Source organism: Dama dama, chromosome 27 (genome assembly GCF_033118175.1).
Source record: "Dama dama isolate Ldn47 chromosome 27, ASM3311817v1, whole genome shotgun sequence".
In the NCBI taxonomy this organism is placed as follows: Eukaryota; Metazoa; Chordata; class Mammalia; order Artiodactyla; family Cervidae; genus Dama; species Dama dama.
This window is the reverse complement of record NC_083707.1, coordinates 61,829,739-61,841,081: the sequence shown is the minus strand read 5'-3', so window position 1 is coordinate 61,841,081 and position 11,343 is coordinate 61,829,739. Positions and strand designations below refer to the sequence as shown.

The 11,343-nt window shown below is 38.7% G+C and overlaps 1 long non-coding RNA gene across 1 annotated transcript; it reads right to left on the bottom strand.

Moving 5' to 3' along the window:
• Positions 1–981: 981 nt before the first annotated feature.
• Positions 982–9,409, bottom strand: LOC133047549 (uncharacterized). Its single transcript, XR_009690771.1, has 2 exons — positions 8,960–9,409; positions 982–1,898 (listed from the first exon to the last, which is right to left on the bottom strand). It is a non-coding gene; the product is annotated as an uncharacterized LOC133047549 (long non-coding RNA).
• Positions 9,410–11,343: the final 1,934 nt, after the last annotated feature.

Here is an 11,343-nt window from a genome sequence, read left to right as displayed (position 1 = left end):
CAATTTTTTTTTTTTTTTGCATAGAAATAAGTTGCCTAAAGGCAAATATTTGAGTTTTTATTTCCTTAAGTTATGGAAAAATAAGAAGACACCTACAGCTATTTTAATGCAGAATATGTCTATAGATTTTTACAACCCTATCCAAATATTCTATAACGGTGTTACCTACACCCATGTCAACAACAACAACAAAAAAAGGCAAATCCCCCTTATTGAATTTTTTCAATAGATTCATCTTAGTTTTCATAGAAACAGTTGTGGGGGTTTTTTTGGAACCATATTTTATTAATTTATAAATAAGTACAAATGAATACATAAGTTTGGGAACAAACACAAGTCTCTCTTGATGAGACTGGTGGAGGTGAAGGAGAGCAGGAGACGAGCTGTTTGCCGGACCCAGAGTACTGACTGCGCCTTGGGGATCAGCCTGCACGTTTAATAGCCAGGGAATAGAACGTCGCTGATTTCAAGAGAAGAAAAATGGACTCTATTTATGAAATATCTTAAATCGTATTCACTTATATAGCTTATACAGTAACATTCTGATTCATAGAAATGAAAATGAAAAAGAAATCAGCAACAATAATTTTATTGTCCTCACCCTCACATTACCTCCTGAAACGTAAATCGAGTCTTTGTACAGATCTCAAGACTTGCCTCTACCTCCCTTCTGTAAGAAGCCTCCTACTTGCCAGGCATTCACACTCAGACATGCGGCTAATGAGTTTTTTAGTTATCATTTCTGGACAATTAGATAATTTCCAGCGTTCTCCTTCTTACTCCACATCTTAAGTGTATGCTTATGGAATACAAGGTCTAGAGCAGTCTTTCTCTCATAGTGACCATGAAGACATGGTCTCATTTATTAGTGTACATTTTATTACATGTATTTGTTACTTAAAAAAAAACAACTAACAAATGTTCACATGCATTTTCCACATCTTAAGTGTATGCTTATGGAATACAAGGTCTAGAGCAGTCTTTCTCTCATAGTGACCATGAAGACATGGTCTCATTTATTAGTGTACATTTTATTACATGTATTTGTTACTTAAAAAAAAACAACTAACAAATGTTCACATGCATTTTATGCTTAATAGTGTATAAAACACTCTCACTCCCCTTTCTCACTAATCTAATAAACCACTGTTGAACCCTTTCTCAGTGCCCTACATGATCCTCTGCCTGGTCAGAGAAGGCAGAAAGGGCCTCTCTGAGACGATGACTTATAAGCCGAGATCCAAATGTGAAAACCCCACAAAATTGCAACAGAGAAGGGAAGCTTTCTTCAGATCCTCTGGTGGTGGGACTGAAGGGAACATGTTGGAAACATGGTAATAAAGTATGTCAACCAGAGGGAGAGTGGGAAGAAGTGAAGACGGGTGGGCAAAGGGGAAGTGGGTCTGGGTAAGCCCTGGTGAAAATTTCTATTTCATTCTAAGGAAATGGGAATGCTCCAGGTGGCTTTTTTTTTTTTTTTTTAAGATTTTTTGATTTACTTTTGGCTCCACTAGGTTTTTGTCGCTACGCACAGGCTTTCTTTGGCTGCAGTGAGTGGGGACTGCCGCATAGTTGGGCCGTGCAGGCTTCTCACTGTGGTGTCTTCTCTTGTTGCGAAGGAGGGCTCTAATTTGTGTGGGCTCAGCAGTTGCGGTACATGGGCTTACTTGCTCCGTGACACGTGGAATCTTCCTGGATCAGGAATTGAGCCCGCGTTCCCTGTATTGGCAGTCAGATTCTTAACTGCTAGACCACCCAGGGAAGCCCCCATTGAAGTGTTTCAAGGAAGCAAATGACATATTCTAATTTATAATTAAAAGTTCATCCTGGCTTCTGATTGGAGAATGGTGGAAGCTGAAAGATCAGTTGGCAGACTAGTGTGGATTGATCTCACAGACCTGTTGAACCAAAGAAGTCAGACATGAAAGAGTATATCCTGTACTATACATTGATTTCTATATGTTGTAGATACATGATATTCTATGCATTGATTGTGTGGGGTTTACCAGTAATTCAAGCAGGAGTGGATGGTGGTTAGACTAGTCTGCATGAGGCTTCAGTACGTATAAATTCTTATTGCAAACTGATAAACTAGGAGAGAGGAATGTGGTCATTCTGTATGTTATAGACATAAAAAAACAAGTTAAAAGAACCAAATGCCTTACTTAAAATCACAAGCTAGTTGTAGTGGATCTAGGTCCCAAGTTCAAAGTATTCTATTCATTTTATTAACCATAATGAATAATAAAGTAATCATTATATTTTATATTATACTTATATAAATTATTGAAAAGGTAATATACTTTATGTATATACTTTGTAAATTAATACTGTATGTATAAAAAGGTATATGTATACTTTTATACAAAGGACTTTTACTCAATAATAAAAGGGTAAAAAAATGAAAAATGACTGGACATGTAACAGCATGGATTAAAAAATACATATGACAAAACTCAATAAATTTATCTTCCTTATTTCAGAAAATATAAATGATTTACTAAATATGTAGAGTCAAACATGACAGTGCTGAGCTGAGAATCCAAGTTTCTGAAGTTGGGTAATACAGCCATAGATCTTGGGCCTGAAGCTACTGAAGAACCCTAACTTCTGACCCCTAGGTCAAGTGTCATGACATACTAGTAACCAAGCCTAACCCTCTTTGGAAATGTGAGTAATAAATCCTAGAAGTCAATAATATGTCCCACATGGACAATATAGACTCCTTTCTAGAACAGGAGTAGGTGTGCTGAATATTGGAAAAATTTTCAAGACCACAGAATGATTTTAGGTCCTGGACCATGCAGAAAGACTGCTTTTCTAAGACACGCTTTGAAAATCCAGAATGAGACAAAGAATCACGACAGCTTAAAATAAGCCCCATGAAAGGACTGGGGTAGCTTATCAGAATTTAGAGTCATTCTAATCACACCTTTGACAGTGGTGTCCACACGATGGATGCTGCTGAGCTGTTAATAGGACACGATGCCCTTACAGGAATGGCATTTTGGCAAAATGCAATATCTTCCGACTAACAGTTCACTTTTTATAAGACTCTATTTATGGACCGCATACTTTTATACGATCTCATTAGCCAGCCATTAATCATTTCTAAGTCTGTCTATATTATATAATTTTCAATGTCTGAATGTGCATTTGTGAAAACTGTGTTGTACTTGTATAGAATTGTGGTTTATAAAGCATTTCGGGCCTGAATCCTCAGACAATGAGGAGGAGATGAGAGATGCTGGCTCCTTCACCTTATCTATACTTCCTTGGGTGAACTAGAGTCATTGCAGGGTGGAGGGGGTGGGGGGGATGGTACACATCCTGAGAAATCTCAGCTTGAGTGACACCTGAACAACTTAAGAGATGGAAATGATTGAAGAGGCTGGCTTTAAGAATAATGTTTTTGTGGGCATCTAACTTCTCTAAAGGCTTCCCAGGTAGCTCAGCTGGTAGAGAATCTGCCTGCAATTCAGGAGACCCCAGTTCGATTCCTGGGTAGGGAAGATCCCCTGGAGAAGGGAGAGTCTACCCACTCCAGTATTCTTGGGCTTCCCCGGTGGCTCAGATGATAAAGAAATCTGTCTGCAATGTGGGAGACCTGGGTTTGATCCCTGGGTTGGGAAGATCCTCTGGAGGAGGGCATGGCAACCCACTCCAGTATTCTTGCCTGGAGAATCCCATGGACAGAGGAGCCTGGCAGGCTACAGCTCAGAGGGTGGCAAAGAGTCAGACATGACTGAGCTTGCACACGTGCAAACTCTCTAGGACTGTGATTTTGTTATTCCTACACAATAATGTCACATCTCATGTTAGAACACACTAAGGCGTATCCTTGATGCAGATGTGAGCAACCGACAGACATACAGTGAACTCTTACTTTGTCCTGTGGTATTTGTCTTATGCAGAACATTCCAAATCAGGACGCTCCTCCTCGCTTTAAAAGTGGATGGATGTATAACTGATTCACTTTGTCGTATACCTGAAAGTAACACAACATGATAAATCAACTTCAGTAGAATTAAAAAAAAATAAATGGATCAGAAGGGGGAAAACAGAGGAGAATTAATGAATTGTTAGACAGAAGGCATCCAAGTTACCAGAAAAAGTACACTGGATCTTATTAAAACTAAGTCTTCTGGTTCTGGTTCAAGTTATTCAAACCCAGCATGGTAATTCACTTTATTACTCTGTATTAATTGACTATGAGTGTTGTACCAAGTGCCACAAATTTGGTGGTTTAAACAAAAGTAATTTACTGTCTCAGAATTTTAGAAGCTAGAAGCTCAATTTTTTCTTATTTTTGGTTTGAAATTATAATTTGATTTTTCTAGCTTTATTGAGGCATAATTGACAAAGGCTATGTATATTTAAGGAGTACAATGTGAGGTTTTGTTATATTTATACATTGTAAAATGATTGTCACAAATTAACATTTCCATTTCCATCACCTCCCATAGTCTTCATCTGTCTGTGTGTGTGTGTGTGTGTGTGTGTGTGTGTGTGTGTGTGTGTGTGTGTGTGTGGTGAGAGCATTTAAGATGCTCTTAAATCCTCTTAGCCAACTGTAAGTATTCAATTCAAATTCCCTTCGTAAAGAGAAGGGAAACTAAAATTATTTTAGGACCCACTGTGTTCAGGGCTTTTATATCCTATGTGTGTGTGTGTGTCCTACATGCACATGTACATGATAAAGCACATGGTTCAGAAGGCGTGAGCTGTTAATAAATGATTCCCAAGTCTGGACGATCCCCTGGAGAAGGGAATGGCTACCCACTCCAGTATTCTTGCCTGGAAAATTCCATGGACAGAGGAGCCTGGCATGCTACAGCCCATGCCGTCACTCAGACTCCAAAACGACTTAGCACTCATGCACAGAGAAATGTATTCTAGAGATGATTAAACAGACTTGCCCAGGGTTTACAATCTTTGACTCAGGTGCTACACCAACATCTATTCTTTCCCAAAACTTGTGTTACTTTTTACTAAATCAAATAATCTGAAATACATACCACATATTCCTTCCTTTGTATCTCTTTAAATCCCAAATCATGGATACTATTACTGTCAAAGCACCTGAATTGATCCTGTATATTGCCAAATTATTAAATTACAAGTTATTGAGTTGAGAATGATAATTTCTCCCTCCAAAGAAATGGAATCTTACTATTTCTCTGACAGTTTTTCCCCTTCTCTAGTGTCCTATCACTGGGGACTACCCAAAGAAGCCTTTAACTACAGATTTCTGATTAATCTGTTTTCTTTAGATACTGCTTGATAATGACAGAATGGTCCATGGGGACAGTTTTGCAATGGATATTTTCAACAATGATGGGAACACAGAACTAAACAGAGTATCAAGAGACAGTTAATGCAGTAGAAACATCTGGTCTGTTTTTGCAGCAGAATTAGCATATGATTATCATCTGATTATTATTATCATCTCAGAAATCATCTGAACCTATAACGATACCTCTGATTGCAGAGGTGGGGAGGGAACCCTGGTGGAGGGAAAGGAGACTTCAGCCTCATAGTTTAATTTCAGAGAATAAACACTTGTGTACTCTAATCTAACCTTGATGCACTCCCTATAGTCCAAGGTATGGGAGCATTTAAGGAGAGGCTCCTGGAGAGAGGTAGGAGGAGCACTTTGGGCTGAATCAGAGAAACCAGAGGTAAATGTTCCAGACTGACAACCTGTAGTGTCTCACTGTGAGATGGGTCCTGTGTGTGTTCATGTGTGTGTGTGTGTGTGCTAAGTTGCTTCAGTTGTGTCCAACTCTTTGTGACCCTATAAACTGTAACCATCCAGGCTCCTCTGTCCATGGGATTCTCCAGGCAAGAATACTGGCATGGATTTCCATGCCGTTCTCCAAAGGATCTTCCTGACCCAGGAATCACACCATAGTCTCTTATGTCTCCTGCATTGACAGGTGGGCTCTTTACCTCTAGTGGCACCTGGGTATCCCCCTCATCTTCACACACAGGGAGTTTTGCTAAAGTTTTATTCCTGGCTTCCAGCTGAACCTGCACTTTTTCACTCCCATAAGAGGTGATTTATGTGATTGAATGAATATGGGAGAAGAAACTGGGTACCCAGTCCTTTCTTTTCCCCTCCCCATTTCTCTCTCTACTTCTCCTTCTCTTCCCTTCTGTCCCTTCTTCCTCCCCTCTCTCCAAAGAGATCAGCCCTCCTCAGCCACATGATACTTGGACAGCCCAGACTAAGCTCAACCCCTGCAGGAAGAACTCAAATGACCAGCTAAGGCGGTGCCTTAAGAACCATGTCTAATGAGTTCAGGGGTGACAAGGAGAAGAGCAGAGCAGGTGAAAACAATTTTCTTTTAACTGCTACTAGCAGAGTAGAAGATGCAAATATCTGGGGGGTTTAGTGCAGTTATTTTATTTTGGAAAACATAGATATTAGCCTAGTGTGTTAGTTGCTCAGTCATGTCCAACTTTTTGCAACCGCATGGACTATAGCCCACAGGGCTCCTCTCTTCATGGAATTCTCCGGGAAAGAATACTGGAATGGGTAGCCATTTCCTTCTCCAGGGGATATTCCTGACCCAGGGATTGACCCCCTGTCTCCAGCATTGCAGGCAGATTCTTTACCATCTAAGCCAACAGGAAAGCCCCAGATAACAGTCTTAAGTGAGATGGTTTCAAGAACTCAGTAAGAACTATTTTTATAACTAATCCTGAAATTATGACAACACACCAATGAGGAAAAAATTATTGAATTATAGAGTTAGAAAGAAGCTGACTCTGGGAAGAATGTTATCTATTAGTCATTCTCACCACAGTAAAAAGTAATGTATTCAAATTGTTTTCCCTTAATACCTAACATTTAGTCAAAATTGACCATTTTTTTCAATGAAATCAATTAAAGAAATTTTAACATTCCTTTTAAACAATGGCTTTCACTTTTAGCTTCTTTTCTCCAAGAGCCAAACAAGTTGGTTTGAACTCTCTGTATTTCTATCCATGGAAATTGGAAGAGTAAATGACCATACATTCTAGTTTGCGTGAAATAGTCCCATTCATGCCTATTGTTCTAGTGCCCTCTCTGGTTTATATTTGTCCCATAGTTTTCCTTTTGTGAAGTGTAAAGTTGTTGTTAATGTGCATTGAATTAAGTCATGATGGGTTTGGTAGCCATCCATTCTGTTCTTCCAGTCAGCCGTGGTCCCATCTTAGGGCAGCAGTTGTTATATCATAGGCTATTTGAAATCCAAACTGTTCAGATCTGCAGAACAAATGTCAGCATCTACTTCAAAAGATAGACATTATTTCAGAAATCCCCTGCTTGAGTGAGTTGTGTTTATGTATTATTATAAAAAACATGACTTTTCATTTGGATCAAATGGTTCCATTTTCTGTTTAATTTCACTTATTGTCAATTCCACATTTTCTTGTGCACTTACAAAACCTGAAATAATTGCTATTAATATATGTGTTTTGGTTTCATAAGTGTAGGAAAAACTTAGTAAACCAGGAAGTGATGTCAGCTTTATGTTAGTGTCATCAGAGCCTTTAGGTAGAAAATCAGTTAAAATAATTGAAATAATTTTTTGATCCTTTTGTGCAATTTATAGAATCAAAAGTAGAGTGTTTGGAAGTGCATTCTGCTCAAAGTGAGATATTTTACATTATCATGACTGCTGTTGCAAATTCAATAAGAGTCTAGCATTAAAGATAAAGAGTATTGGTGATTTTTTGGTAGTAATATAAATGCAAATTTTGGTGGAGCATAACCTTATGGTATTAACAATATACATACTTGATCAAGAGATCTATAAATAATTATTATTAATTTTCTTCTTGTGATAATGACATTATGGTTATATTTTTAAAGGAAGCCTCTATCTTTTAGTATATACACTGAAATGTCTCTGACTGCAATGTCAGTGTGTATGAGATATACCTCAAATAGACCCGTGTTTTGCTCATTGTTTTCATGCTCAGTCACTCAGCTGGGAGTCTGCCAGGCTCCTCTGTCTGTGGGATTTTTCCAGGAAAGAATACTGGTGTAGGTTGCCATTTCCTCCTCCAGGGGATCTTCCTGACCGACGATCAGACCCACATCTACTGTGTCTTCTCTGCCTCCTGCATTGCAGGTGGATTCTTTACCACTGAGGCACAGGGAAAGCCCAGATCGATCTTAGGATGAGGGAATATGCTGCTGCTGCTGCTGCTGCTAAGTCACTTCAGTCATATCTGACTCTGTGCGACCCCATAGATGGCAGCCCACCAGGCTCCTCCATCCCTGGGATTCTCCAGGCAAGAACACTGGAGTGGGTTGCCATTTCCTTCCCCAATACGAGGGAATATATGTGGGTACAAATGAAGCAAGAGGGGTTGTGAATTGATGGGTGGTTTTATGTGAACAGGAGAAGGCAATGGCACCCCACTCCAGTACTCTTGCCTGGAAAATCCCATGGACGGAGGAGCCTGGTAGGCTGGTATGTGAGGACTTACTGAACTCTTTTACATATTTTCTTCGATTGCTTGAAATTGTCCACAGTAAAGAGGAAGGAGAGAGGAAGAGACAGAGACAGAGAGAAACAAAAACTTAAATTTTAAAAGCTTTGTGATAAGGCAAATGACACAAAATATTCAGGATCGCAGCAAGAAATCAGACTTTAGAATGTTGGATCTTTCAAAGATTAATTTAAGAATCATATTAGGTACGCTGCAATAGTATTAAACCTTTTTGCAAATAAATCTTCTAGATTTAATTGCATTTTTTTGGGACTCGATTGGAAATCTTGAAATAATCAAAATGCACTATCAGTTTCTTATGGTTTTTGCAAACCGTATTTAGGATATCCTGTATGTTAAGGGTCCTAAATCACCACTGTCATTACCTGATGATCATCATTCCCATTATAAGGACAAATATATCATTTGAATGCTTCTGGCTCCTTTTGGCATAAAAAAACGGACTTACTCATTTGAATATGAGTGATGCAGGGAGCAATTTTTAGAGAAATTACAGATATATCCTCCAGAATCCTTTTGCTTTGTAATTTGTTGTTTCCATTTCAGCTGCTCCAATGGTGATTGAACTTAGCACAGTCTGTGCAAGAAAACATTATTAGTATCATTGTAATTGTTGTTGTTATTATAGAAGTATTAATAGTTTTCTGTAGAGAATAGATCTTTCAGTCTGATTCATTATTTTAATGGCCTTCTGAAAAGCACTTTCTTTGTTTCACTTCTGAAATAGAACTTAGAAAAAATATCTTTAGTTGAGACATTCAGAAACATCTGTAATTTCACACAATGCATACAGAATAAACCCCCACCGAATTATTTCCTAAAAGTATTTGTTGAAAAATAAATGAATTTTAGTTTATCATAATATTACTTTCCACCTATTATTTTAACTCCTTTTTTTGTGACAAGAAGAAAAAAATGTTCAACTGATGATATGAAACTTCTATCTTACATTGTTAAAAACACCACTAAATATCACAAACTGTAGTAAAATGTAGTAAAGGATCAAATATTGAAAAGTTAAATAAAGGATTAAACATTGAATTATTTAACATCACCCTCAAATATAGTATTTTGTTTTCATATTTCAGTTCAGTTCAGTCACTCAGTCGTGTCCAACTCTTTGCGACCCCATGAATCGCAGCACGCCAGGCCTCCCTATCCATCACCAACTCCCGGAGTTTGCTCAAACTTATGTCCATTGAATCGGTGATGCCATCCAGCCATCTCATCCTCTGTCACCCCCTTCTCCTCCTGCCCCCAATCCCTCCTAGCATCAGGGTCTTTTCCAATGAGTCAACTCTTCGCATGAGGTGGCCAAAGTATTGGAGTTTCAGCTTCAGCATCAGTCCTTCCAGTGAACATCCCGGACTGATCTCCTTTAGGATGGACTGGTTGGATCTCCTGGCAGTCCAAGGGACTCTCAAGAGTCCTCTCCAACACCACAGTTCAAAAGCATCAAATTCTTTGGCACTCAGCTTTCTTTATAGTCCAGCTCTCACATCCATGCATGACCACTGGAAAAACCATAGCCTTGACTAGAAGGACCTTTGTTGGCAAAGTAATGTCTCTGCTTTTTAATATGCTGTCTAGGTTGGTCATAACTTTCCTTCCAAGGAGTAAGCGTCTTTTAATTTCACAGCTGCAATCACCATCTGCAGTGATTTTTGGAGCCCTTGTGGCTCAGCTGGTGAAGAATCCGCCAGCAATGCGGGAAACCTGGGTTCAATCCCTGGGTTGGGAAGATCCCTGGAGAAGGGAAAGGCTACCCACTCCAGTATTCTGGCCTGGAGAATTCTAGGTCACAAAGAGTTGGACTTGACTGAGCGACTTTCACTCTCTCACTCTCTAAGTGGGAAAGGTACTCATTGCTCAGAATTTGCCTTCAAAGTAGATTTTACTATGTCACATGAATATTGTGGATACTGAAATGTAAATATCTTATTAATAATAGTATCTTCCTATTGTCCTTGCTCAAGACACCAATAACAAGTAGGGCAAATTCCAACATTAATGCTAGTAGATATAGGTTTGCGTATCAAATAGCCTTCCTGATAATTTAGAACTTTTTTCACAGACTTCTTGTCATATATGATTATATCACTATTATTTTATATACCTCATAATAAGGCTGATGAATCACTTGTGCCCTTCCAAGTTCTTATTATTTGCAAGTTCTTTACATGATTAGTATAATCGTTAATCACTTTTTGCAAGAGTGTTTGAAAGATATTTGTCCATTTTGAAGTTTACTTAAGGTAGTGCTAGGTAATATTTTATCTAAATCAAGTCCCACCAGGGACAGACAGACTAGACAGTGTCGTAAGGAGCTGGTAGTGACTGACTGCACCAGGCGGGTCTGGAAACCTCCTCAGACTGCGGACCGTCTCCTCTTCCCAGCAGGTGTCTTCTCTGGGGAAGATGAACTGAGAGCATGTCTAATTGAATATAAATATAAATAACTCAACTTGCTTTTCTTCTTTTGGACAGCAATAACTAAATTTTCTCTTTGACACCAAGTAATCGTCTTTCACTGTTCATATTGAAGATTATAATTGAGACCAGAGATTGGAATTTTTTTTATATAAAGGACAGATAGTAAATATGTTAGGCTTCTTGAGTCACACAGCCTCACCTGCAACTACTCAATTTTGCCATTACTGCATGAAGGCAGCCATAAAATATATGTATAGAGATGAGTAGGTCTGTGTGCCAATAAAACTTTATTTGCAAGAACAGATGCAGACCAGATTTGTTCCATAGTTAGTTAACTTTGATTTAGCTGATTAATCATGGAGCCAAATTTGGATTGAAAGTTTGGATTCAAATTTGAGA